Below are 25,042 nucleotides of genomic sequence, written 5' to 3'. Positions count from 1 at the left end.
TTCAAAGTGATGATGCTACAATGTGATGTGCTCTCTCCCCAGCAAGCAAAGCAGAAGTGCTCGGCTGGCACTCACCTGCTTCAGGCCTCCTGCCCACCTGACCCTGGGGTCAGATTAGGAGCCACAGGAGATGAGGAGCCCTTGCACTGCATTCTGCCATGGACAAAGCTCGCCCAGCACACATCTTCCGGGCCAGCGTGGTGCAGAGCTGGCCTGTCCCCACCCACCATTCCCAGAGACCACCCCGATGGGATGGGAAGATGTTCCAGCTGGCTAGTGGGGACCTGAGGGAGGGAGGAGCAGGGAGAGACACCTTATGTCCTGCTCCATGCAAATCCCATTGTCACAACCTGGTGGCGGACGTGTCCTCTCTTCTTGACATGGACCGGTTGCCCCAGTTTGGATGTTTCTCTATCTGCGAATCCGGTTTATTTACAGATCTGCTCCCAGCTCACCTCTGGGAATAGTGGAGCCCTGCTCAGACACATCGTCCTCCCTCTCATGCTCTCCAAGATGATACATCCCTGGCTATTACATAATCAAGGGAACCCAGCCTGTACCCGCCAAGCCTTTAATTGGAAAGCTCTTTCCCAAGGGCGTTGGGGTTGTAACTTGTGCCAGCCCAGGCCTTCCTACCTCTCAACCCCCTCTGTGGTCTCTCTCTCTCTCACACAGAGACACACACCCAGGCACCCCGGAGCAGCTGCGACCACATCTTCTTGTCCATGACATTGGCCATGCCCAGTGCCTTACATGCTTCGTGCTCACTGTGAAACACAATGCCCTGGGTCATTCAGGCCCATCTGGACCAGAAAGTCCTCTCTGAACACTGCCACAGGCCAGCCTGGGGCTGACCTTCTCCTCGTTCCTATAGCACTGTGTGCTCACCGTGGATGCGTCTGTCTCCCTAACTAGGCCAGGACCTCTCCAGGTAAGGGACCAAGTCAGATTCCTCCCTGTGCCCCCAGCACCTGAATCGGCCTGGTCCTGAGTGGGCACTGGGAAAGTGGATGAAAGGGGTCAGTGAATTAAGGGAAGGATGCCCTACAGTTAGTGGCTTGGGGAGCTCTGTAAAAGCAGCCTTACAGATTTCCAGAAACATCACAAAATGTCATCTCTAGAAAGACTGAGAAATGAATCCACTTTTCAAGGGGGGAAACAGAAATGCGGCCCAGGATAGGTGGTGGCTAAGGGTGCCACCTGTTAGTGGCAAAGCTGGGGACTTGACCCAGCTCCCCAGGCCTCTCCCCACCATCACGCTGCCTCTGAACCTTGGTATGGGGTATTCATTTCCTCAGCAACAAATCCACTACCCTGGGCTCAGCCTGGGACACAAATGCCACCAAGACACGGTCTGGTGCTCAAGGAGCTGTGCAGACATATACCCAAAGAGCCGTAAAATGGGGTGAAAAGGAAGAAACAGAAATGTTTACAGAGGTGCCACCCAGGGGGATGGGAGAGGTCAGGGGAGACATCTTGGAAGACGTGACATCCAAACTGGGTCTTAAATGAGAGTTTACAAGGAGGACTAAGTTAGAGATGTGGGAGGAGAGGAGAGGAAGTGGTGGTCCAGCAAAAGAGAAATACGCAAAGACACAGAAACATGAAATGATACAGCAAGATGGGGAATGGCACAAGCCCAGTGGTAAGGATGAAGCCCTCAGGACAGAGGGGACCTGCACTTGGAGGCTGGTGCGGGGGGCAAGGCCACATCAGGAGGGGCTCAAAAGCCACGCTAATCCAACTGGACTCCAGCTGGCAGGTAAAGAACCTTATCTTTGGACTTCATATGCCCCATAATCCTCCTTCCTTTGTCTTCCCACCGTCTCCAGAGCTGCAGGAAGCCCAGATAGATGCCATAACCCCGCTCTGTCATTTACCCAGGCAGTCCCTCAGGGCCCTGGAACAAGCTCTTCTCAACACACAGGCCCTTGCATCTTAGAGCTGGAGGAGCTGTGTGTTGTGCTAAGAACTGCTACTTGCAAAAATGAGTTGACTTCAGAATACAGTGTCTTTAGGGATAAGTCTCATCAACAGGTTTGGAACTTTATTTAGCCAAAGCAGCTTCTCTTGGGTCTGAGTGAGTGAAAGGGTTATTGCATGGCCCAGGGCTCCAAGGGGACACTGCTTGGAGCTGAGAGAAGGCCCACGTTGGCCGTGCATTTTCCCACAAGATTGTACCTGCACTAGAATCCTGAAGGACCTACTTGGACCTTCGCCAGGGCGCAGGGCTCAGTAAAAACTCAGAAACATGAATCACAGAAAGCTGGCAAAGGATGGAGCTAAGGAAGAAGAGGCTTCGGTAGCTTTGTGGTTGCTACCCCTTGCGGCCATCACCATTCCAGCATTTGGAGGGTCTGCCCTCTACCACCCTCCCGGTCCCAGCACCCGATGGTGACACTCGGGACCCATGGCAGAGCCCAGCAAGTTGTATGGGAGCACAGGGCTGTTTTCAGGAGGCCCCGTGACTATTTTTTTTCCTTTCTTCTTCTTTTTATTTTTTTCTTATTGAAGTATAGTTGATTTACTATGTTGTGTTAGTTTCAGGTGTACAGCAAAGTGATTCAGTTGTGCATGCATATGTATTTATTTCTTTTCAGACAGTGGCTGTTAAATCCCTAACTGATGACCAGCTGAGAGGGCCTTGGTCCTGAACTGTCTTCCAGGAAGCACTCCCTCTGAAAAAGCCCTTTGCCTGAGTTGGGAGATCTAGTCGGGCCCCCTGTGTGACAGGTGTGGGCATTAAGCCCAGGCAAGGGGAAGAGGGCGCCTGAGGGTCACGCGGTGAGGTGGCAGTGAGGGCGCAGGAGGACCCAGGGCTCCCCTCTCTCCACCTCAGCGCCCTGACTTCCTGGAGGTGACTCAGTGGGACGGTCGGCACGGGAAGGAAGTGGGAAAGGGAAGCCCAGCCCGCTGGATTCCAGGTCACCACTTTGTTAGTCCAAAGCCACCAACCACCTTGGCCATGCGGCTCTGCCTGGTGCCCGTGACCTTTTAGCCCTCCCTTCCCAAGGCCACAGCTGCTGACCATTTCCTCCACAGTCAAGCTCACTTGACCTCTCCAGGGTCTCCCATGGTGCTTCCCTCCTGCTGGGTCGGGGGGTCACTTCCACAGACTTGGCGAGTGGCCGAGCCTGTGTGGGTCAAAGGCTCATGAGTGAAATGCGATGAGGAGGAATTACAGCCTCATGTTTAATAACCGGGGCTCTGGAGCCAGTATTCAGGGTTCATCAGCTGCTGTCTCTGGGTGCTGTGGTTAACTCAGCGTCTTTGTAAATCTGTAAAAAACGTTGATCCTACCTATTTTGCCAGTTGCTGGGAGGATTAGCTGAGATAATACATGTAAAGCTTGCCACAAACTAAGCCATGCAGGGTGGCCCTTGTTGCTGCCTTTGCCAGGTGGATCGCCATGCATCATCTCATTTAACTCTCACGGCAAGCCTGTGAAGTATAATAGGTAAGATTGTTCTCAGTTACCTGGTGAGATGGCTTAAAGCTCAGGGAGGTGAGGGCACCCAGCTCACAGCTGGTGGAGGCAGGATTTGAACCTGGTTCAATCTGATTCCAGAGCCCAAGTGTTTCCCCGCCAGTTACGGCACCTTCCCCTGCTGTTAGGTGGTCCTTTGCTGGTGTTCACACCACCAGCTACATGCCTGTGTGGGCAGGGTTTCTCCCCCCTCCCCCAGGATTCCAGTCCTGGCTCTGCCACATCCTGGGAGTGAAACTTGGAATCTCTGAGCCTCTGTGGTCCCATCCACTCCCTGGAAATTGGCTCTCTCCTGGCCTTCTGCACGCAGGAACAAATGAGATGCCCTGGAGCTTTGCAAACCGTGCTGTGCGGTCTGAACGCAAGGTGTTACCCCTGCAACCAGAGCTACTATTGGAACTGTGATCAGTGCAGCCTGAAGCTGAGGGTCCAGGAGGACCAAGCCCATCGGCCACCGACAGGAAATGCCACAGCCTCTTTAGCCTGGGGGCTTTCCATATGCTGAGAACAGAGGAGGAGGGAGGCACTGTAGGTACATCACAGGTCTTTGCTTCACTGGACTAGAAGTTCCCCAAGGGGCAGGACCGGCTCACAGCACATACATTGGACGGAGGGCTGTCTGCCCCATGTTCCAGTGACACAGGCCACCTGCTGGGTCACCAAGTGGACGAGCACCACTGTCTCTGAGACCCCCTGACTCCCCAGGGAGAAGGGAGTATCCCCTCCTTTGTGACTCCCCCTCCCCACCTCAATAGCAGCATATTACTCTATCATATTTCCTATTTCTACCTAGAATCCTTGTTGGAGCAAGGGGAGGATTTGAATAAATAAATACACTTAATGGTTTTCCATCTGTTTCTCTAGCTAGATTGCAAGTTCCTTAAAGGCACGTTCTGTGTCATATTTGTAAACCTCAATAACCAGCACAGGGCACCTATGGGGGTTTGTGGTGTGGCTCTCCCTTCATCCATGCAGCCCGTGTCCTGTTTCACCATCTTCCCATACCCGCCACTCCCACAGGCTGGGCGTGTGTTAGAATTATGAAGAAAATGGGCACCAATGGATTCCACTACGAGCAAAAGAACCGGCTTATGTATATGGAAGTGGCCTCATGTTGTGTCTATCTTGACACATTTCTGGGCTTACTTTTGGGTTCTGGGCTATATTTTCAAAGAGCAAAGTCCTCGTTTAAGTAATCTCTTGCAGCAAAGTGAGCTGATGTTTAAGACACATTACAGGATGGCAATAAAGAGTAGGAATCCATTAAAAGCCCTAGAAAGTTGTTTTCTTTTCTCCTTTACTTTGCTTCTGATAAGAGTGACTGGCCACTTCCAGGACATGTCAAACACGTCTGACCTGGATACAGCTGGATCGTGAGAGTTTGCTGTGGACTTTCAACAACTGACTGTACCATGTACAAACCCGACCTCTTGTCTGGCTCAAGGAGCCCTGGGGAAAGCAGTATCGAAGGCTTCCAGGAGTGGGGGCGGGGAACAAACAGAGAGCAGGAGCTTCTTGACCCCAGAGCCAGGAAGTGGTTCTAAGCTGCTATGAGTCTCTGGTTGTCATCTGTGAAGAGGGAGACTCAAAGCCTCCCTGCTGAGTTACTACAGGACCCTATGAGATTACAGTACGTTAAAGCAACTAGCTCAGAGCACAGTAAGCATCGATTCATTCATTCCACAAATATTAATTTAGCATCTGCCTTGGGCCAGGCGCTGTTCCAGGCACTGGGAATAATGTATAGACAATGGCATGTGAATGCTATCAAGACAAGCAAAGCAGGGAATGGGGTGGTGGCCATTTTAAATAGGGGCCAGAGAAGGTTTCACTGAGAAGGACACATTTCGGTAAAGACCTGAAGGCAGTGAGGGAGTGAACCCTGAGCGTATTTTTCCCAGCAGAGGAAACAGCAAGTGCAAAAGCCCTGAGGCCAGAGTTTGAGGAACAGTATCGAGGCCAGAGGATATGAGGTACGAGAAGTTATTGGTGGCCACATCACCGGACCCTGTGAAGGCATTTATGTGACCTCTGGCTTTTACTCAGAGACAGGAAATCACTGGAAGCTTGCCAGGTTGACACAACTTGACTTTTATAACTGATCGATACCCTTCAGCTGCCCCTTCCCTTCAAAGCCTTATTCGATACCTCAGACCTCTGCAACTCCAGCTCATATGCCTTCTCCTTTCTCAGATTTCTTCCAGCTTTCTAAATCTACCCCAACCAGGAGGACCTCTGCACGTTCTACCAAGCACAGGCTGGAAAGGGGCCTTACAGAGAGACTGTGGCTGGGTAGAGAGAGAAACAGAGAGAAGTCTTCGGTTGGGGATCTTGCCCTCCCTCGGTGCTTGGAAGGCCTCTGGGCCTGGGTCAGCTGCAGCAAGGGCGCGCACTGGGTGCACAGCGATGCCGGGGACGCTGGTAGAGCCCCCAGTGTCACTTCATCATCTGAGACAGCTCGCCACAGAACCAGGAATTTCGTTCGGTACTTCCTTGCCCTGCCCGTCTACCAAAAGGTGAAATCACTTGTTTTAAAATGAACCAATACCCATCTCTATCAGTGGTTCTTAACCTTTTTTGGGGTCACCTGCCCCTTTGAGAATCTGCTGAAAGCTATGCACTATCTCTTCAGAAAATGAACACAGAATATGCACTCATTCTCTTATAACTTCAGGGCTTTCACAGATCCCTGAAAATTCAGTGAGGCAACCGTCATCTATGCCAGCAGTTTCCCAGTCTGTAGCTCCAAGGGAATGAATGAATGAATCAATGAACAAACAAGGGAAGAATAAAGAAGCTGCATGCACGTGGAGGAACTCAAGGCAGGAAGAGGACAGACATGCAGCACCTCTGGGCACCGGGATTCTTGCTGATGGTTCCTGAAGCCAACTGAGATGTAACGTGTGGTCGGGCCTTGATGGACAGGTGTCCTCCAGAGAGGATGCCTTCCCTCCTTAAGCATCTATTGCTCTTTTCCAGCCCCTCTGAGTGACCATCTTTCTAAAAGGTATCACACACTTTCCTACCATTCCCAGGCTGCCCTAAACAAAGCAGAATCTTTTCTGGGTAACTATGGGGCAACAGTGTAACCTAAATTCAGACATATAAAGGTAAGCCATCTCTTCTTCTTGACATACAGTTGAGCTGGCTGAGGGCCAGGGCCCCAAGTCAGTTGTTCCTCATTACTACCCTCCTGCTGGGGCCCAGGCTTCCAGCCTCCCTGTTCATTTTATTTTTCTGATACATGTCCTGAGAAGCTGGAATGAACGTTCATCTCATTCTTAATAGTCACACCTCTCCCTGTGAAGCTTTTAACATAATCTCATTTTCTTCCAATCACCACACTATGTCATGACACAAGGGAGACCTTCAGGTGTGACTGGAGTGGGTAGGAATCTCTGCCCAAACACACAAGAGCCCCAGAGCTCTTCTAATAGAGCAGAGCCTCCAAGGCCCCAGAGACGTGGCTCTGAGGCCTCTCCCACCTCTTCTCTCATCATCTCCCTTTCTTCCTCCCCCCTCCCCCTCCTCTCCCTCCCCCTTCCTCCCCCTCAGCATCACGCTCTAGCCACCCTAAGCTGGAAGTCCCCAAACAGACCTGCTGTTTCCCACCTCTGTTCCGTTGTACGTGCTGTGCCTGCCACCTTGAACAGAGGCCACCACCTGCTTGTCCTCCAAGAGCTCTTATCCCTCTGCCCAAGCCTCACCTTCCCAACCTCCTCAGACAGATCTGTTTCCTTCCTTTGCAAATCCAGTGTCCTTACCTCAACCCTGGCACCTATGACATTGTATTTCTGAATTCAACCCTTATAACATTGTAGTTCCATCTTCTTTTTTGAGTCTTTTTCGGGGGAAACGAAGTTAGAGTTTAGATAAATACACTTACGATTGTTTATTTACCTGTTCGTCCCATGACCTGTGCCTTATTTATCTTTATTTCCCCAGCAAACAGGGTACATTGATGCTTCAGTACATATTTGTTAATAAATGTGTCCTTTATAGAGTTGCTCGCTCTTTACTCTAACAGCTGGGTTGTCTGTTGTAACCTCAACCTCCTGCTGTTAGGGTCTCTCTACCCTCCCACTGCCTCTACTTCTAATCTGCTGGGAACTTGTTAGACTGTGTACAAAGCATGAGGAAATGGGTACTAAGGGACTCTCTCAGGAGTAAACTAACCAACTTCTGTCATGGACTTAACGTCATTGTGCTTTAAGTGATGGCTGTCCTGGCGTAGTTGTGCCTTCTGAGATCCGGGTGGGTGAGGTCACTGGATGGGAAAACTCCTCCAGTGAGTTGTCATAGTAACCATGACTTTCAATTTCATGCAAGAGAGTCCCCGAGAGGAAAACACACCAAGGGGTGGGGGAGGAGTGGTAGGAATCCATCAAAAGCCTCCTAACACTGTCCTCTCATACCCTTTTCTTTTCTTCTTGCTGGTTTACACGCTCAAGGTAGATGCCATTATGTGTGGGCATCTGAGTAGAAGCCGCTTAAAATAGCCACCCGACTATTTCAGGGAGCAGCTGAATATGCATGAGGCTATTTTAGAAAAGATGTCCCTAGCCCAGCCAATCCAAACCCCATCCTTTCCCTTGGAAATGCCAAGAGAAGCTGAATGGGACCTTTCTTAGTCTCTCCCACTGGGGTGGGGGGTTTTTCAGAAGCCACAGAAACAACACCCTGCGTAATGTTGGTCTCACAGCCCTGTCAGCTCCACCACCCGATGCTGTGGTCGCAGAGGCTCCAGGGCAGACAGAGCAGCCCTCCAGAGCCTGGGCAGCCTTCAACAGCAACTGTGCTACAGTCCCATTGGCCTATGTTTGGGGGGGGGGTGCTCAGAATCTTAGGCATTTCCACTTGTTTGTTTATTTATTCATTTAACACACTTTTACTGATAGATGAAATGAGACAAGTTCATTCGAGGGGGTAGATGGACAGGTGAGTAGAGACAATGGCTCCAAAATAGAGCGGTGATCAGGGGAAGGAGCCCTCGCTTCTTCCTGATGTTGAGAAAGAAGATGACTTTTAAATTTATTTATTTATGTTTCCTGTGTTGGGTCTCCGTTTCTGTGCGAGGGCTTTCTCCAGTTGCAGCGAGCAGGGGCCACTCTTCATCGCGGTGCGCGGGCCTCTCACTGTCACGGCCTCTCTTGTTACGGAGCACAGGCTCCAGACGCGCAGGCTCAGTAGTTGTGGCTCACGGGCCTAGTTGCTCCGCGGCATGTGGGATCTTCCCAGACCAGGGCTTGAACCCATGTCCCCTGCATTGGCAGGCAGACTCTCAACCACTGCGCCACCAGGGAAGCCCCAAGAAGATGACTTTTGAGCTCCTTCAGAGAGGGGCATGGTTGCATGTGGCTGTGAGTGGGATGCCCTGGTGGGAGAGAGGGTGTGCCTGTAAGAAGGTGAGAAAGGAAGAGGAGCCAGACTCGGGGGGCCTGGAGTGCTGGGCTAAAGCATGCCACCTTCCCTGAGCCCTCAGGCTGGGCCGGGGAACACCCTACCGCCCTGCCACGAGCCTACAGTGCTGGTGCATCCTTGTTGCTGCCCTCATTCCAGACTGCAAGTCTCTTGGTCAGATTTTCCTGGGCATCTCTGCGACCCAGAGCCAGGCTAGGCACTGAGCATGCGCTCACAGAATTTTAGTTGAAAGCATGGATTCTGGAGCCAGACTGCCTGGGTTCTGATCTGAACTCTGCTTCTCACTAACTGACCTTGGGCAAGTTATCTGACCTCTCTTTGCCTTAGTTTTCTCACCTTAAAATGAGGGTAATATAATAGTACCTATCTCTTTTGGTGAGGAGTACATGAATTAATATACATAAAGGGCTTAGAAATCTGTGGGGTGCATAGTAAGCATTATCTAAAATTATTAGCTGTTTTTATTATTCTACTGAGTTTGGCTTTTATCTTGACCATGGAGAGCCATCAGTGACAAGTGTTTCTTCCCAAAATGAAAAGAACTTTACTGCTTTGCCTGATTTTACGTACACATGTCCACCATAAAATAGCTAAAGCATTATAAGTACAAGGAAGCAAGAGGGGAAAATTACCTTTCACGCTGACCATCAGATAACTATCATTAACATGACCATCTTTTTTTAGATACAGTTGATTGTCATTATTCAAGGTTTCTGCATTTGTAAATTCACCTACTCACTAAGTTGGTTTGCAATCCTGAAATCAATGCTCATGGCGCTTTTGTGGTCATTTGCAGACACGCGCAGAGCAAAAGATTTGAGTCTCCCCACAAGCGGCTTAATATCATCAAAACAAACAACCCAATCAAAAAATGGGTGGAGACCTAAATAGACATTTCTCCGAAGAAATCATACAGATGGCCAAGAGGCACGTGAAAAGATGTTCAACATTGCTAATTATTAGAGAAATGCAAATCAAAACTACAATGAGATATCACCTCACACCAGTCAGAATGGCTATCATGAAAAAATCCACGAACAACAAATGTTGGAGAGGGTGTGGAGAGAAGGGAGCCCTCCTACACTGTTGATGGGAATGTAAATTGGTGCAGCCACTATGGAGAACAGTAGGGAGGTTCCTTAAGAAACTAAAACTAGAGCTACCATAGGATCCTGCAATCCCACTCCTGGGCATATACATGGAGAAAAACATGGTCCGAAAGGATACATGCACCCTAATGTTCATTGCAGCGCTGTTTACAATAGCCAAGACATGGAAGCCACCTAAATGTCCATCGACACTGCCTTCTTGTTTCAGCTCCCCTATGTCAACAAGTGTCCTTTTTACAGTCTATTTAGTGTCATGATGTTTGCATTTTTGTGCTTTTTGTCAGTGATTTCACTGTGATGTGCCTTTCAACAGTACATATTAAATAAGGTGTTTTGATAGAAACACACATACAACAAGGTTACGTACTGACAGGTTGACGAGAAAGTTGTGACCAGAGGCTCACAGGCATCAATGCTGTATTTCTCCTAGAAACAATGGTTCAGTGCTCACAAAATAAATTCAGTGTTTGTGGAACTTTATAGAACTTAACTACTGTTAATAACAAGAATGAACAGTACTTTTCTAGATACACAGATGTATACCATCTAGAACATACCTTCCACATTCTTTTGACACCTTTTAAAAAATATTCATACACTTTTATGTGAAAAACACTTTTCCAGACCCATAGACACAGGTCTCTAGACGGCTGCACCTCCACGAGCATTCTTTTACTTATTAACCTACTGATGGACAATTTGGTTGTTTCCGATTATTCACTATTATAAACAACATTAAGATAAACAGCCTTATTGCTAATAATAAAATAGCCACATTTATTCAGCACTTACTATGGGTCCAGCCCTCTGCTAAAGTTTTGTAAGTATTATCTCACTGAATTTTATTTATAAACAAGTATACAGATAAATTTACATTTATATAAATCATATTTATGAATTTTATAAGTATCATCTCATTGAATATTATCTCACAACGAGCCTATGAAAGTGGTGTTATTATGATGCCCCCTTTACAGTTGAGGGCACTGATGCTTAGAGATGTTAAGTCACTCTTCCAGGGTCACATGGCATGAAACCAGGTCTCTCTGACCTCTGATGCCTCACTCTTAACCACTGTGCTCTGTTGCCTTCTTATACATACAATTCCAGGCACTTTTTGATTGTTTCCTTAGGATACCTATTTAGAAGTGGACTGCTGAGTTGAAGGGTATGCCCATTTGAAAATGTTAGTACGTACTATTAAACCTCCCCTCCAGAAAATGTATCAATTCACAATCCACTAACAGTGCTCCAGTGTCCCTGTGTCCCATTCCTCATTTCCCCAGGTTTTCCCATGCTTTGAAATAGGCACCTGGACTTCCCTGGTGGCGCAGCGGTTAAGAATCTGCCTGTCAATAAAGGGGACACGGGTTTGAGACCTGGTCCTGGAAGATCCCACATGCCGTGGAGCAACTAAGCCTGTGCGCCACAACTACTAAGCCTGTGCTCTAGAGCCCACGAGCTACAGCTACTGAGCCTGCGTGCCACAGCTACTGAAGCCGTGCACCTAGAGCTCATACTCTGCAACAAGGGAAACCACCACAATGAGAAGCCTGCGCACCGCAACGAAGAGTAGCCCCCGCTCACTGTAACTAGAGAAAGCCCGCTTGCAGCAACGAAGACCCAACGTAGCCAAAAATAAACAAATTAGTTAAAAAATAAAAATAAATTTAAAAAAATTATAAAAAAAGAAATAGGCACCCAAACATACAACTTGATTCTTTAATGTACATCCTTTGACTACTGGTGACTACCCTTCATACGCTTAATACGCCCTGCATTTTGTCTTTTGCAAATTGAAATACTTTTCTTAGCTTGTTATAATCTTTTAACCTTGATTATTGTGTTTTTTGCCCATGGGGTCTTTAATTATTTTCTTTCATGATTTCTGGATTTAGTTTTCTACTTAAGGAGGCATTCTCCATTCCCAGTATGACATAAATGTTCCCTCATTGTTTTTCTTCTAGTACTTTTCTGGTTTCATGCTTTTTCTTCACCTAGGAAATATTTTGATGTGAGGACTGAATTATGGATCTAGTTTCATTCTTTTTTTTCCATCTACAAATAGCTAACTGGTTGTCTTTATAGCATGTCAGGAATCATCAGCCTTTTTGTCTCTAATTCTAAACACCACGCTCACTTACACCTGCTTCTGGGTGCTCTGTTCAGGTCCACTGAGCTACACTTTACCAACACTGAATTTTTCTAGGCTATTCATCCATGTTTATCTTTCCAGATGTACTTTATAATCATTTTATTACAAAATTTTGTTGAGATTTTAATTGGGATTTCATTTAACTTATAGACTAATCCACAATGACTTCTTAAGTTTATTCTTGGAATTTTACGCCTCTATTTCTTTGGAGACTGGGGTCTTTTCCCTCTGTGCTTCCTAACTGGCTCATTTTGGTGCCACCTTCTTCACGGATCCTTTCCCAAACAACCCTTCAGGAAACGATCACTCCCTACCCCAACACTGTGCCTTTCCCATGTCATTCCTACATTTTTACCCTGAATGACAATTATTAGTGAGACGGTGGGCTCTTGGAAGGCAGGGGCCCTGCATGGCCTGTTTGTGCATCTCTTGCCACATCTGGCAGGTGGTCAAGGCCATGGAGATATTTGTAGAATGAATGAATAAATGAACAAAAGACATCTTCCTAGAAAGCTGAAAGTGAAGTGAAACAACCGTCATAAAAGTCTACTTTTCCACGGGCTTTCATTAGAAAACAAAATGTTTGTCTTTGGCTAAATCCCCGACACCACGTCAGAATCAGAGAAGTGGTAGCTGCTAGATTGTTGTGCCATGTACAACCTGCCCCAGCACCTCTCCCCAGAGACCTCCATCCTCACCGAGCAGCCTTGGCACTTCTCAGGGAGGCTCTCGAGGCCTTGAGAACCCTCCAGAAGAAGGAGCAGAGGCATTCACTGTGTGTCTGCTGCTCTGCTAGGCTTTTTGAAAAGCACTTTCCTGCAAGATACAAAAATCCTGAAAGGCTGGTATCACTAGTCCCATTTTGCAGATGGGGAAACTGAGGCTCAGAGAGATGGAGCCCTGAGCTAGTAACTGAGAGGACTGGCAGGAGCTGAGGCTGTGGGACTCTAAAGGCCTTGCCTCTCGCACAGTAATGTCCAGAGCCCAGAGTCTGGGAGGCTGAGGGGCTACGCCCAGAGAGGAGCCCCACACGGAGTCGGAGAGAGAGGGTCCTGCCCTCACTGCGCCAAGATAGTCCTTAGAGAACTTTTCTCCCCCCAGAGCAGCTGTGATCCCTATGGATTGTTCCTGAAGAGCATCGGACTTGGGTCAAAGAGCCACTGTCCGGGCTGCGGATGTATGACACAGGCTGTATTGTCACCAAGGGACTGCGGAGGGGAGGGGGTGGAGGTGGAAGGTTTGCCATGGGGTAAGGGGTTGGTCTCCAGCACACATCTGGGGACGCCCTTCCGTTTTCCTCCTCCCAGCCTGCCCAGGGCTGGTGTTCCTTGACTTGGCCCTGCAGGCCCCTCCTGGGAGTCCGGCCAAGCAGCCACTTCCTTATGGGGCTGGCAGCTGCCGGGCAGGCCTCGGCTTTCTTCTAAGCATAGATCAAAGCTCCAGTTTCTCATGAAGGACCGTGGGTTGGGGACCAATACATTTACTGGTCTTGGCTCCACGTCTGGCCACGGGTGGGCCCCAGGGACATGGAGATGAGTAACCCCCTGGTTTCTTGCCTCATGGCCCTATTCTGCTCAGGAGCAGATCGTAAGGAAAGTTTCCAGCCCCACCTTGGTGCCACGGTAGAGCTATCTAAGTGCTGGGGGAGCCCAGACGGGGAGACAGTGGGGAAGGGGTTGAGCAGGTAGCAAGTTGTGAAGGTTGGAAGTCAGGCTAAGGCACGTGGACTTCACTCTGTGGACAAAGGGAGACATCGCACATTTTGAAGCAAGAATCTCCCACGATCAGATCTGTGCTTTAGAAACAGACCAACTATAGGTATATTTATTTTCAATAATCACGTATGACTTTTAAGGTGAAAATTAAATTATCTCCATTTTTCAAAAACAATACCAAACCTAAGGAAATACAGAGCAGATGCATACGAACCTGGTGAACCCCTTACCTGGACGATGCCAGTGAGTGGAAAGCGCCCTGGACTTGGGGTGAGAGACCCACGTTCATGTTCAAGCCCCTGCCACTGACTTGCTGGGTGACCTTGAACAAATTACTTCCCCATCTCGACCTCAGTCCCCTTGCCTGTAAAATGGGAATTCTGTCACCCAATACACTGGGCTGTCATCAGGACAAAACCGGATGTCAAAGAACATTGTACGTTAGTACAAACTTGACGAAGGTAAAGCATTAAGGTGAGGCTCTGGAAGGCTCTCTATACGCACCCAGGGACATTTCAGACACCCAGCTGCCCCGCTGCAAACTCACCACCCAGCAATTTCTTGGGAAGTCTCTCTCAGCTGTTCCAGCTCAAATTCAAGCCTGTCCTGTAAAAACACGGCCCCATCCAGAGAAGCAATCGCCCATGTGTTTGGTGGGCCACCTGCCCGCCAGGTCCAGCCTGCTGGGCTGGGAACATCAACACTGGCCCCTTCCTGGTGAGAGAAGGAACAGGGAGCCGGCTTGTTCTCTGAGAGCAGAGGACTGGCCGGTGATGGGGAACATTTTAAGGTGGGACGGTTCTTCCTGCACTGTTGGCAGCTGTCTACATAAGCCGTCCATTGTGTGCAGCCCCCAAGGCCAGCGGGCCTGAGAGGCTAGGCTAAAATTAGTGTAAAATGTGCACCCGCCAGAGACACAGAACATCCGAAGGTCAGATGCCTGCAGCCGGCCGCCCAGGCAGGAGCAGGGGAGCGGGCACAGAACAGCTGTGGTAGCAGCTGCCTCTGGTTCCTCTTGGGCGCGGGGACGACAGCCCTGCCCAGAGACCTGGCTCCATAGCTCAGCTTGAGTGAAAAAATAGGATGCGGAGTGCAATCCCAAATATGTTTTTGAAAAATCTGTGTGCGTGCATAGGAGTAAAGGTGGGAGAGGAATTCCCTGGCTATCTAAGAGGCAGTGTCAAATGTGGAACAGCGGCTGAAACTTTTTCTTTTTCTGTACTTTCCAAAATGTTCTCAGTAAATATGTATTACTTTTTCAATCAGAAGAAAACACAACAAAGATGCTGTCAATTATATGTTTATATTAAATATAATTTAGTATACATTTTAAATTTATAAAAGTGATTGCATTGTATATACTTACAGTCATATAGCACATATGTATGTGTAAATGTGTCTGTATATCTAGTCCTCCAGTGTGGACAGCTTTGAATCCTAGAATGTCAAGCTGGAGAGATCAACATTCTCCAAGTCTTCCTTTTATGGAGGAAACTGAGGCCCCAGAAGCAAAGCAGGAAGCCGAGAAACTACGTTTCACTGAGCCGCGATCTGAATGGGAGTTTCCCCAAACCTTGCTCACTTTAATCCTGTTGTTTTTATTCCCACTTTATGGAGATGGAAACTGAGGCACAGAATTGCTTTACCCAACGGCGCCCAGCTAGGAAGCCACAGAGCTAAGCCCCAGCCCTAGTTTCCCATGCATAGCCCACAGAGCTGGAAGGAAGGGAGGAAGGATCTTTGAAAAACACCGGCTCTCTGAAGCCTCAAACATCCAGAAAGCCATCCCGTACAGGAGCACGTTTTAAACTGTCTTTCCTAAGCCCCTCTTGGGTGGTGCAGGCCTCCCCTGCCTCCCCTGCCTCTGGGAGCCTTTGAAGGAATGGGTGACAGAGAGGTGTGGGGACACAAAGGTCAAGGCATCCTCCCTTTCTCGATGTGGGACAGGTTGGGTGGGGAAGGCTTGCAGGGGAAGGCGGGCAGGTGCCAGGTCTTTGGAACAGGAAGGGTTGGCCAGGGAAGCTCCCTTTCAAACTCTGCCTTCCTTATCTGGTCCCCTCCAGCCTTCCAGTGCTCCAGACCTGGCAGAGCCTCGAAGCAACTCCACGTGCTAGCATCCGAGGCCTTCGCTTCAGCTGTAACCTCTGTCTGCAGTGCCTGTCCCTGTGCCCATTTTCTGTCCCTGCTCTTTCAGGGATCAACGTATCCATGCATCTGTGCATTCTAGTTAGTGAACGTATTTTTACTGAGTGCCTACTATGTGCTAGAGCAAGACAGACATGGTCCCAATCCTGTTGGTGCCTCTAGTTCTTAGAGAGTGCTTAGTGTTTAGGCTATGCCAGGTCCTTCAAGAGTGGGCTCTGAGGCCAGACTGCCCAGGTTTGGCCTGGCTAGGCCACTTGCCAGCTGTGTGTACCTTGGACAGTTACTCAGCCTCTCTGTGCATCAGTTTTCCTCATCTGTAAAAGAGGATGGTGACAGCACTTGCCTCATAACATTGTTGTGTAGGTGAAACGTAAATCCATATAAAACTCTTACAGCAGTGCCGGGCACATAGTAAGTGCTCAATAATCATTAGTTATTATAAGTATTCTTATTCTTATTATCATCTGGCTCAGATTCCTTCCTTATGACAGGCCCCTGCTCCTGCCTTCTGACTGCCCCTCCTCTACGGCCCCTTAGCACTTTGAATGCCCTCCCCACCCCGTTAGAGCATCTGTAGATATCTGATATGGGCCTTTAAGGTCTGTCCACCTCTTTCTCTGTACTTGGGGCAGGATCCATGTTTATTCGTCTCTATCCCAGGCCCCAGCACAAACACAGCAATAACGTTTCCCTGACTAATTCTGAGTTTGTGGGTAACACATGCCCTCAACTCAAAGCAAGAAAGGCATCAGGGCTTCCCTGGTGGCGCAGTGGTTGAGAGTCCGCCTGCCGATGCAGGGGACGCGGGTTCGTGCCCGGTCTGGGAAGATCCCACATGCCGCAGAGCGGCTGGGCCCGTGAGCCATGCCCGCTGAGCCTGCGCGTCCAGAGCCTGTGCTCCGCAACGGGAGAGGCCACAACAGTGAGAGGCCCGTGTACCACAAAAAAATAAATAAATATCCTTCAAAAAAAAAAAAAAGAAAGGCATCAGAAACCCCTTGCTGCTGGGCACTAGAAGTTGCACATCTGGCCATATCTCAGAGCTCACTGATGTTCCTCTTAAACTGTGAAGCCTGGCCTGGATCTGACCCTCCTGAGCTGACAAGGGGGCAGGTGCAGGCTTCCTTGGATGCTTCTCTGTGATGGGGAGCTCTGCAGAGCAGGTCGTCGTAAACACGAACACAGGTGCCCCACCAAGCAGGAGGTTTCCCGCGGTGATGCCTGCGTACCTGCTGGCCCTTCTGCCTGGAACGCCCGCGCTGCCTTCCACGATTCTCCTGACCTGACGAATCCCCACTGATCCTTCCACGCTCCCTCTTCCACAGCTCTGCTCCTTTCTTACAGTGTGTTGCTATCTGTTTACACATCCCTTCTGCAGAAGGGACCATCTTATTCCTGTCGGGGCCCCCAGTGTCTGCCAGTGCCTGGAACAGAGGAGGTGTCAGGAAAGTTCTGCTGAATGAACTTTTCAAAGGAAAATGAAGTCCATGGGCCTGCCTGCCTGTTGAGGCACAGGTACGAACTGTTCATGCCACCCTTGAACCAAAAAACCCACGGGCCTTTCCAGGCCACCTGCTCCATCACTGGGACGTGAGCTGGTAGAGCAGCACAGAACATAAGCTGCCCACGTGACGGGCACCGAGCTGGCCTTTCACACGGGCTCTGGCATCTGATTCTGAAACCACCCGAGGGGGTGGGTATTGAGGAGATGAAGGCCCTGAGGCACAGGCGGTTACACTGCTCCCCAGGGGAGTGACAGGGCAGGGCCGGAGCCCAGCGCTCTCGGGCCCCAGAGCCTACTCTTTCTTCTGTCCCAGGAGAGACAACAGATGTGAAGGCGTTCTGAGTTCTGCCAAGAGAGGAAACTGTAAAACTACGCGACTGTGGAGTGTTACCCAGCACACCGAAAACAACTCTAGCGGGGGAGCCTCCTCGTTGTGTAGTGGAGAGGACGGGAGAAGGCTGAGAAGGGCCTCCGTATCAACGCTGCATCCTTACATGATGCTGTCCTGGGGGAGGCGGCCCACCGTTCTTCAGGGGCGGTGGAGGAGGGGAGCTGCGTGCGGCGGGAAGAGGGGTTCTAATGGCCAGGCCAGCAGCCCTCCACTAGAGGAGCCCCCGGCACAGGATGGGGACCCCAGCGCCCCTGTGGCAGCTCTTCATCGGGAGACCTGAAGGGTCCCATTGGGGCACAGACCCTTCAGTGAGGGGCGTCCTGCCCTGGGCCTCCCATGGCCAATGTTCAGTAGGTTCCGACACGAGCCCCTCGTCTTTGCTCTCAGCCTCTCCCTGGGCCCCAGAGGCCTCTCTTGGCACCATGGAGCTGACCATCTCCTTTCCTTCCTTGATCATAAAGGGCCTACCCCGAGCTCCTTGACCTGGCATTCAAAGGCCCACCCACTTCTCCCAGCCTCACTTCTCCTCACTCCTCCTCTAGGCCTACACCCCAGCCACTCCCCCTTTGTACATGCTGTCTCCTCAGCCTAGAACGCCCTTCTTCCTTTTTTTTTTTTTCTTTAACCTGGTGAACTTCTATTCATCCTTCAAAGCCCAGTTCAAGTGTCATCTTCAAATGGTCTTCCCTGAACCACCCCACAACCAAACCCAGACAGAATGGACCCCTCCTGCCTTCACAGGTTTCCTGTACTGTGGCTATTTGCACATCATCTCCTCCTTCGGATGGGAAGCTTTTTCAGGGCAATGATGTGCTTTATTCCTCTCTAGGCCTCAGTGCTCTCCTGGTCTCATCTCCTGGGCAGCTCTCCCAGCCTGCCCTGAAGATCTGCCCATGAGCTTTGGCCCTGCACTCACTCCCACATGAACGAAGGCCTCACTGTTACGGTAACCTAGCCTCCCACCCCTGTATTGCCCGCCACCCAGCTTGATCTTCACACCCACACTCTGCTGCAGGACTGCCCATGCTCTCAGCATGTGGGCAGCCTTTGCCCTTCCCATCTGGGCACCAGAGCCTACAGTGACCGTGGTGTGCTGTCCAGCCATGACAGGGCAGGTGCAGGGCTGGTGACTGTCCATGCTTGAGTTCGACTTCAAGCACAGTTTGCTGGAAGGGACACAGGTCCTGGGCTCAAATGCATACATGCACACGCACGGCACATGCAAAGCCCAGCCCAAGCTCTCCATGGAGGTCCATGGAGCAATCAAACAGGAGACGAGCCCTAGGGAAGTGGCAGACAGCTGCTGTCCCCACCATCCCTCCTCCCAGCCCATGGCCTTGGCCAGAGGCTAGAAGAGCTGGCTCTGAGTCCAGTTCACTGAATCCTATTCCCTCACTTTCACATAGGGAAACAGAAACCCAGAAAGGCAGGTTCTTGCCTGAGAGTTTCCTGAGCAGTAAAGGCTGACACGGTGTCAGAACCAGTTCCCTGGCTTCTGTCCGAGGACACGTTCCTAGCGCCATATACTGCAATTGGTAGAAACGGCAGCTGCAGGACTCTGGACATCTGGCAGCTTTGTCCTGAAGTCCTGGTAGAGTGTGAGGCTCCGTTCTCCTGCCAAGACTGGAGTCAGCCCCACCTACCTCTTGGCCACAAACGTGCCCATGGTCCTAGGGCTGTGCTGAAACTGCTCCATGCCCCGTGGTGTGAGGGAGCAATGGGGGGCTTACCTGCCAAGAGCCAGCCGTGGTCTCATGGTCGAGATATGACAGAGGTTTTTAAGAGCTCGCAGGGCTGTGTTGGAAGGAGGCCTGTGGGAAGTAGAGAATGTGAGAATATTATACCACTGCCATCTGTCAGCTTGCACTTGAGTTGAAAAATGCATCCCCAAATAGGGAGCACAGCCTTGCTGAGAGGAGCCTCACAGCCAAGCTCCAGCCACCACCCCATCTCCAACAGGGTCATCACAGAGTCAAGATCAGACACCCCTGGGGATGCCACCGTAGCCTAACCACCCACTCACAGAGCTGGAAGTCTGGAGTCAACGGTCCCTGTTGAACCCCCTGTGTTCTATTTCTGCTCTCTGGCTGAAAACCTCTCACTTTCAAGCATTCCTTGGGGAAAACATCCCCTCACAGCCTCCCTGAGCACCATTCGTCGTAATTCACTCATTTTTTTCTTCCGTTACCCATTCATTCATGCCAGCATTCCATAGCCACTTGGGAAATCTCTTAGATGCTGGTGTTAGGTCTCATAGAGACAGCCATGGAAAGGGACAGCTCAGGTCTAGTAAGTCACTTGTAGACCCAGGACCAATGCCACAGCTCCCAATCCCCAGCCTGGTGGGTTTCCTCTCTCCTCTGAGTGACCTCTGTGCCAGACACCGGGCAAAGCACTTCACACGACATGCAGTACTGCAGGACGCTTCCCACCATTTTTAGCACGAGGACCCCTTTGTGTGTGAAAATATTTCTCAAAACTCCTCCAAACTGTACACTTAGTATATTTTCATTGAAAAAAAAAAAGAACAACAATACAAAAGCCACATGAACATAATGCTTTACAATTAACTTGTATTTTAGTGATCACAGCACCGCTACATCTATTTAAATAACGGTTACACATACTCACTCGAGACATGTTATTTCTGTCTTCTGGGTTTAAGGCTTTGACCCCTTGGGGATCCATTCATTCAATATTTGCTCAGTAGGTATTTGTGGAGCATCTCCGGGATGCCCGGCCCCATGGCCCACGGGTGAGGGACCCTGGTATGGGAAAGAGCCGTGGCTCTGCCGTGAGGCATGCTTAAGCTCCAGCCCAGCGCAGGCTGGATGCGTGCCCTTGGCAGGCCACTCAGCCTGTCTCTAGCTCAGAGTCCTCATGGGTAAAATGGAGATGATGACCTTGACATTGGAAAGTCATTATGAGGATGAAATGAGATAGTAGGAAGCACCCAGGTCAGGGCCTAGCATGAAAGAAAAGCTCAACAAACGGACCCTAGAGGGTTATCGTCAGCATCGCCATCCTCTTCACCACCATCACTGCCATTATCCCCACCACTGTCACTACCACCACCATCAAGAATATCCTCATCATTACCGTCAACAGACCATCAGCATCACCATTGACATCACCACCATCATCCTGCTCCCCTTCCCTTTCTGAACGCCAAGAGGCCTGTCCTTGCCCCTCTAGTAGGATACGCTGTGGTTTCCACCTTATAATAGAGTTATTTGTATGCACATATTCTTTGTCAACTTCATGCCCAGCTCTATAATTTCAGAGTTCTGTGAAATTGGGTAAGTTACTTAACCTGTCTAAATCTGGTTCCTCACGCAAAATGGGACAAAAGTTTTAGTAACTCATGGAGTTGTTGCAATGATTAAATGAAATAATGCATATAAAAACTCAACACAATATCTGGGATGTGGTAAATACTGGCCATCGTTATTGTCATTATTATTATTATTACTTCTCCTCCTAGCCTCTGAGCCCCTGAGAGCAGAGACCATTCAAAATTCATCTCAGTCTCCCCACAGAGCCTAGCACAAGGCCTTTCTCCCAACAGACATTAATGAATGTTTGCCAAAGCAGCCTTGGAGCCTCACACAAAATTAGATGCAAAATAACTCAGGGGATGGGAGCATGGGACATGGCCAAGGAGAGAGCCCTGATGAGACTCTGAAAACTTCCAACAGACCTCCCGAAGAGAGCCATTTGTTACCCAGGGAGCCAATCTGCAGGCCTGCTGGGACCATTCATTCATTCATTCATTCATCAAGCTGACCAAAATTTCACTTTGGTTCAATAACAAATCCTTGCCCAGTGCCTGTTTTTTTCTATTTGAAATCTTCTTTCCATCTGCCACACCAGTTGGTCTTCACAAAAATGCCTGGAGGCAGTTAGAACAGGTACTGACAATCCATTTTGCAAATAAAGAAACGGAGGCTGAGAGGTGAGGAGACTTGCCAAAGGGCACATGGCAGTCAAGGCCGTGGTGGAAAATAGACCAGGGTCCCATTCATGACCTTGACTCTTTCCCACTGTCCCCATGATGTCAAGCACTTTATAAACCCGGGATGATTCATTCTCACTGCCCAGTTTGCTTCTTAGCAAACAAAACTGAATTAAGCTAGTTTGGTCCTATTTGAACATGCCTGTTGGAAAGGAAAGACTAGAAGTTCTGTGAGTCAGGGACTATCTGAGCCACAACAGTGCAGGGGCAATTAAATGTATGGATGCTGACCCCAGGCTGCCTGGGTTCAAATCCTGACTCTGATACTCATTAGCTGTGGAACATTGGGCAGATTACTTAACCTCTCTGTGCCTTCATTTCTTCATCTATAAGGAAAGGTTAATGCCAGCTATCTGTGGGATCGTGAGGATTAAATGAGTTAATCTATGTGCAGTGTCTAGAACAGTACCTGGCACATAGTAAGGGTTAGTTGTAATTATTATTACTTGTGATGCATTCCCTGCACCGTGAACAAGCCCTGGCACAGGGAAGATCCCTAAAAAACATTGGTTGGATAGTTGATGAACTACTCCCTGGAAAGAGGTCAATAACTGTGCCTCCAGTATGAATGAGTCAGTCAAAAGAGTAGCTGGAGTTCTGGCCTCAAAGAATCTCGGGTCCCCTCGTTCCTGGGTCAGACAAATCCAGAAGGAAGGACATTGGTCATTTCAGGACTAAAATCCCTTTCTGCTTCACCGAGAGGTTTTATGTCCAATGAAGAGCAGTAAATATGACTAATGGTTAAGAATATGGGCTCTAGAGTCAGATACTTAAATTCAAGGCCATATACTGTCACTCTGTTACTACTAGTTTTGTCCTTATCTCCCCATACCTGCCTCAGTTTCCTTATCTGTAAAATGGGGATACTCACACCTTCCTTGAAGGGAAGCGGGGTTGATCAGATGTCATGTGGAGGAGGTAAAGCCTCCTATACCCAGCCCAGGTGCATAGCAGTGGTGATAACACGCCTACCAAGGTCAACAGCAGCTGACCGTGATGGAGCTCGTCCCATGGCCTAGCTCGTCCTGTGCTACGTGCTGCTCCTACCACATGCTCCCTCACATACGAGAGCTATGGCTTGTTAGAAAAGCCTAGGCTGTACTTCCAGCCAAGAGGCTGCTGAGAAAAGGCAAATTCTCTGTTTGGCCACAGCACACACTGGACTCCGTGGAGGCGAGACAGCTCTTGGGAAATGGTCCCCTGGGAGAGGTGACCTCCGGAGAATCCACCTGGAACGCTCCTCCCAAGCGTCCGTGCCAGCAACTCACAGCCACCGTGCAGCAGCCTCTGGGGCAGTCCCAGTCCCTGCGGTGGCTGCAGACCCCCTCTGTGCTCAGTTTCCCTGGCCAATACCCCCAGGCTGGCAGACCAGCTTGCTTAACGGAAGGAATGAACATCTATTGAGCCAGAAAATTTACAATCCTGGCTTCGTGTAATCCTCATAGCAAGCCGGCAGGTGGGCACCCTGAGCTCTCTGCGGACCAGCTGGGCGACCCTGAACAAACTACTCAGCCACCCATGATTGTGTTCTCATCTGGGAGCCCTAGGTAAATATCCTGCAGTAAACCCATTTTTCAGAGAAGAATGCTGAAGCACTGTAGGGAGGGAGGTGCTCTGTCCAAGATCGTACAACTAACAGGTGACAAAGCGGGAGCTGTTTGACTTCACAGTTCCAGCCATTCATTCATCATCAATTGTTTTTTGAAGGCCCACCCTGTACTGTGCACTGAATCCAAACTCTTTCTCTTTTAAAAAATATTCATATGATCTGTTTCCCATCATTCCTAAGACCCTAGCATTCAAGCCAATTCAACTTAACAAAGACACATTAAGTCTTTTCTCTGTGCCAGGCACTGTGCAAGGGTCTGGTATTAAGGCTCTTGTTGAATCCTCAGGACAGTCCTGTGCAGTTGACTGTTTTATCCCCTTTACATAGGAAAAACTGGGCAAATTCGAGAGGTAAAATAACTTTCTCAAGCTCACACACAGAGCCTGATGGAAGCCTGCGTCGTCTGAGCCCCAAATCCACTTTGTCCCCTCCTGCCATGTTGCTCCTTTCTCCCCATGGCAGTCTCATCTCCACTCCCCAACCTGACCCACAGTGATGGAAGTTCTAGTCAGTGACCACCCACCAGAGTGGGTCCCTCACCCAGCAGAGAAGGACAGCTGTCAGCCCTGCTGGCCAGTGCCACCCTCACTGGACCTTTAGGACTCTGTGCTTCCCTGACTCCCCCAACCCCTGAACTTGACCCCTGCTTGCTTAAATCTTACCTACTTCCAGAAAGAAAGTGAGAAAGGTTAAAGAATAAAAGTGCAGACCAAGGCGTGAAACATCAGACAAAAGCAAAGTCCAGACATAAGGGAGCACGGGAGGCTGGAGGTAAATGTCTTGAAGGACAATGCCCAGTGCACACAGGGTTTGGGGAAATGGGCACACTCACATCACTGCTGGTAGCGGAATTTGGGAGAATGCTTTTGGAAACCAATTCACAGCATGAACCAAGAGCTTTGCCTCACTAATATCCATTCTTTGGGGCATAGTCATCTCAGTTTCCAGGAATATAGTCTGAGGGACAAAAATTCTAAGAACTGAAGGCAAACCTAAATGCTAACATATGGAAATGGATAACGGGTCTATGAAAACTAGACTCCATCTATATCAGGGGCTGGCAACTACAGCCTGCAGGCCAAATCTCACTGGCAGCTTGGTTTTGTAAATAAAGTTTTACTGAGACACCACCTCACCCACTCATTTACATATTGTCTATGGCTGCTTTCCTACTACAGAGGCGGAGTGGAGCAGTAGGGACAGAAACAGTATGGCCTGAAAAGCCTAAATTATTTACTATCTGGCCCTTTACAGAACAATCTTGCTGACCTCTGATCTACCTGATGAAATATTCTGCATCCTTTAAGAATGTGATATTACTCAGCCATAAAAAAAGAATGAAATATGGAGCTTCCCTGGTGGTGCAGTGGTTGAGACTCTGTCTGCTAATGCAGGGGACACGGGTTCGAGCCCTGGTCTGGGAGGATCCCACATGCCGCGGAGCAACTAGGCCCGTGAGCCACAACTACTGAGCCTGCGCGTCTGGAGCCT

At 49.5% G+C, this 25,042-nt stretch overlaps 1 protein-coding gene across 3 annotated transcripts in view; it reads right to left on the bottom strand.

Moving 5' to 3' along the window:
• Positions 1 to 25,042, bottom strand: part of HIVEP3 (HIVEP zinc finger 3) — a 503,275-nt gene that overhangs the window by 149,696 nt on the left and 328,537 nt on the right. For all 3 annotated transcript variants that reach the window (XM_030867473.2, XM_030867481.3, XM_060306978.1), the window contains exon 3: positions 19,658 to 19,738. The gene's annotated coding sequence lies outside the window, so the exon portion shown is untranslated. The remainder of the gene's footprint in view (positions 1 to 19,657; positions 19,739 to 25,042) is intronic.

This window comes from Globicephala melas, chromosome 1, assembly GCF_963455315.2.
Source record: "Globicephala melas chromosome 1, mGloMel1.2, whole genome shotgun sequence".
Lineage (NCBI taxonomy): Eukaryota > Metazoa > Chordata > Mammalia > Artiodactyla > Delphinidae > Globicephala > Globicephala melas.
The sequence above is the reverse complement of the archived record's forward strand: the minus strand, read 5'-3'. Positions and strand labels throughout refer to the sequence as shown.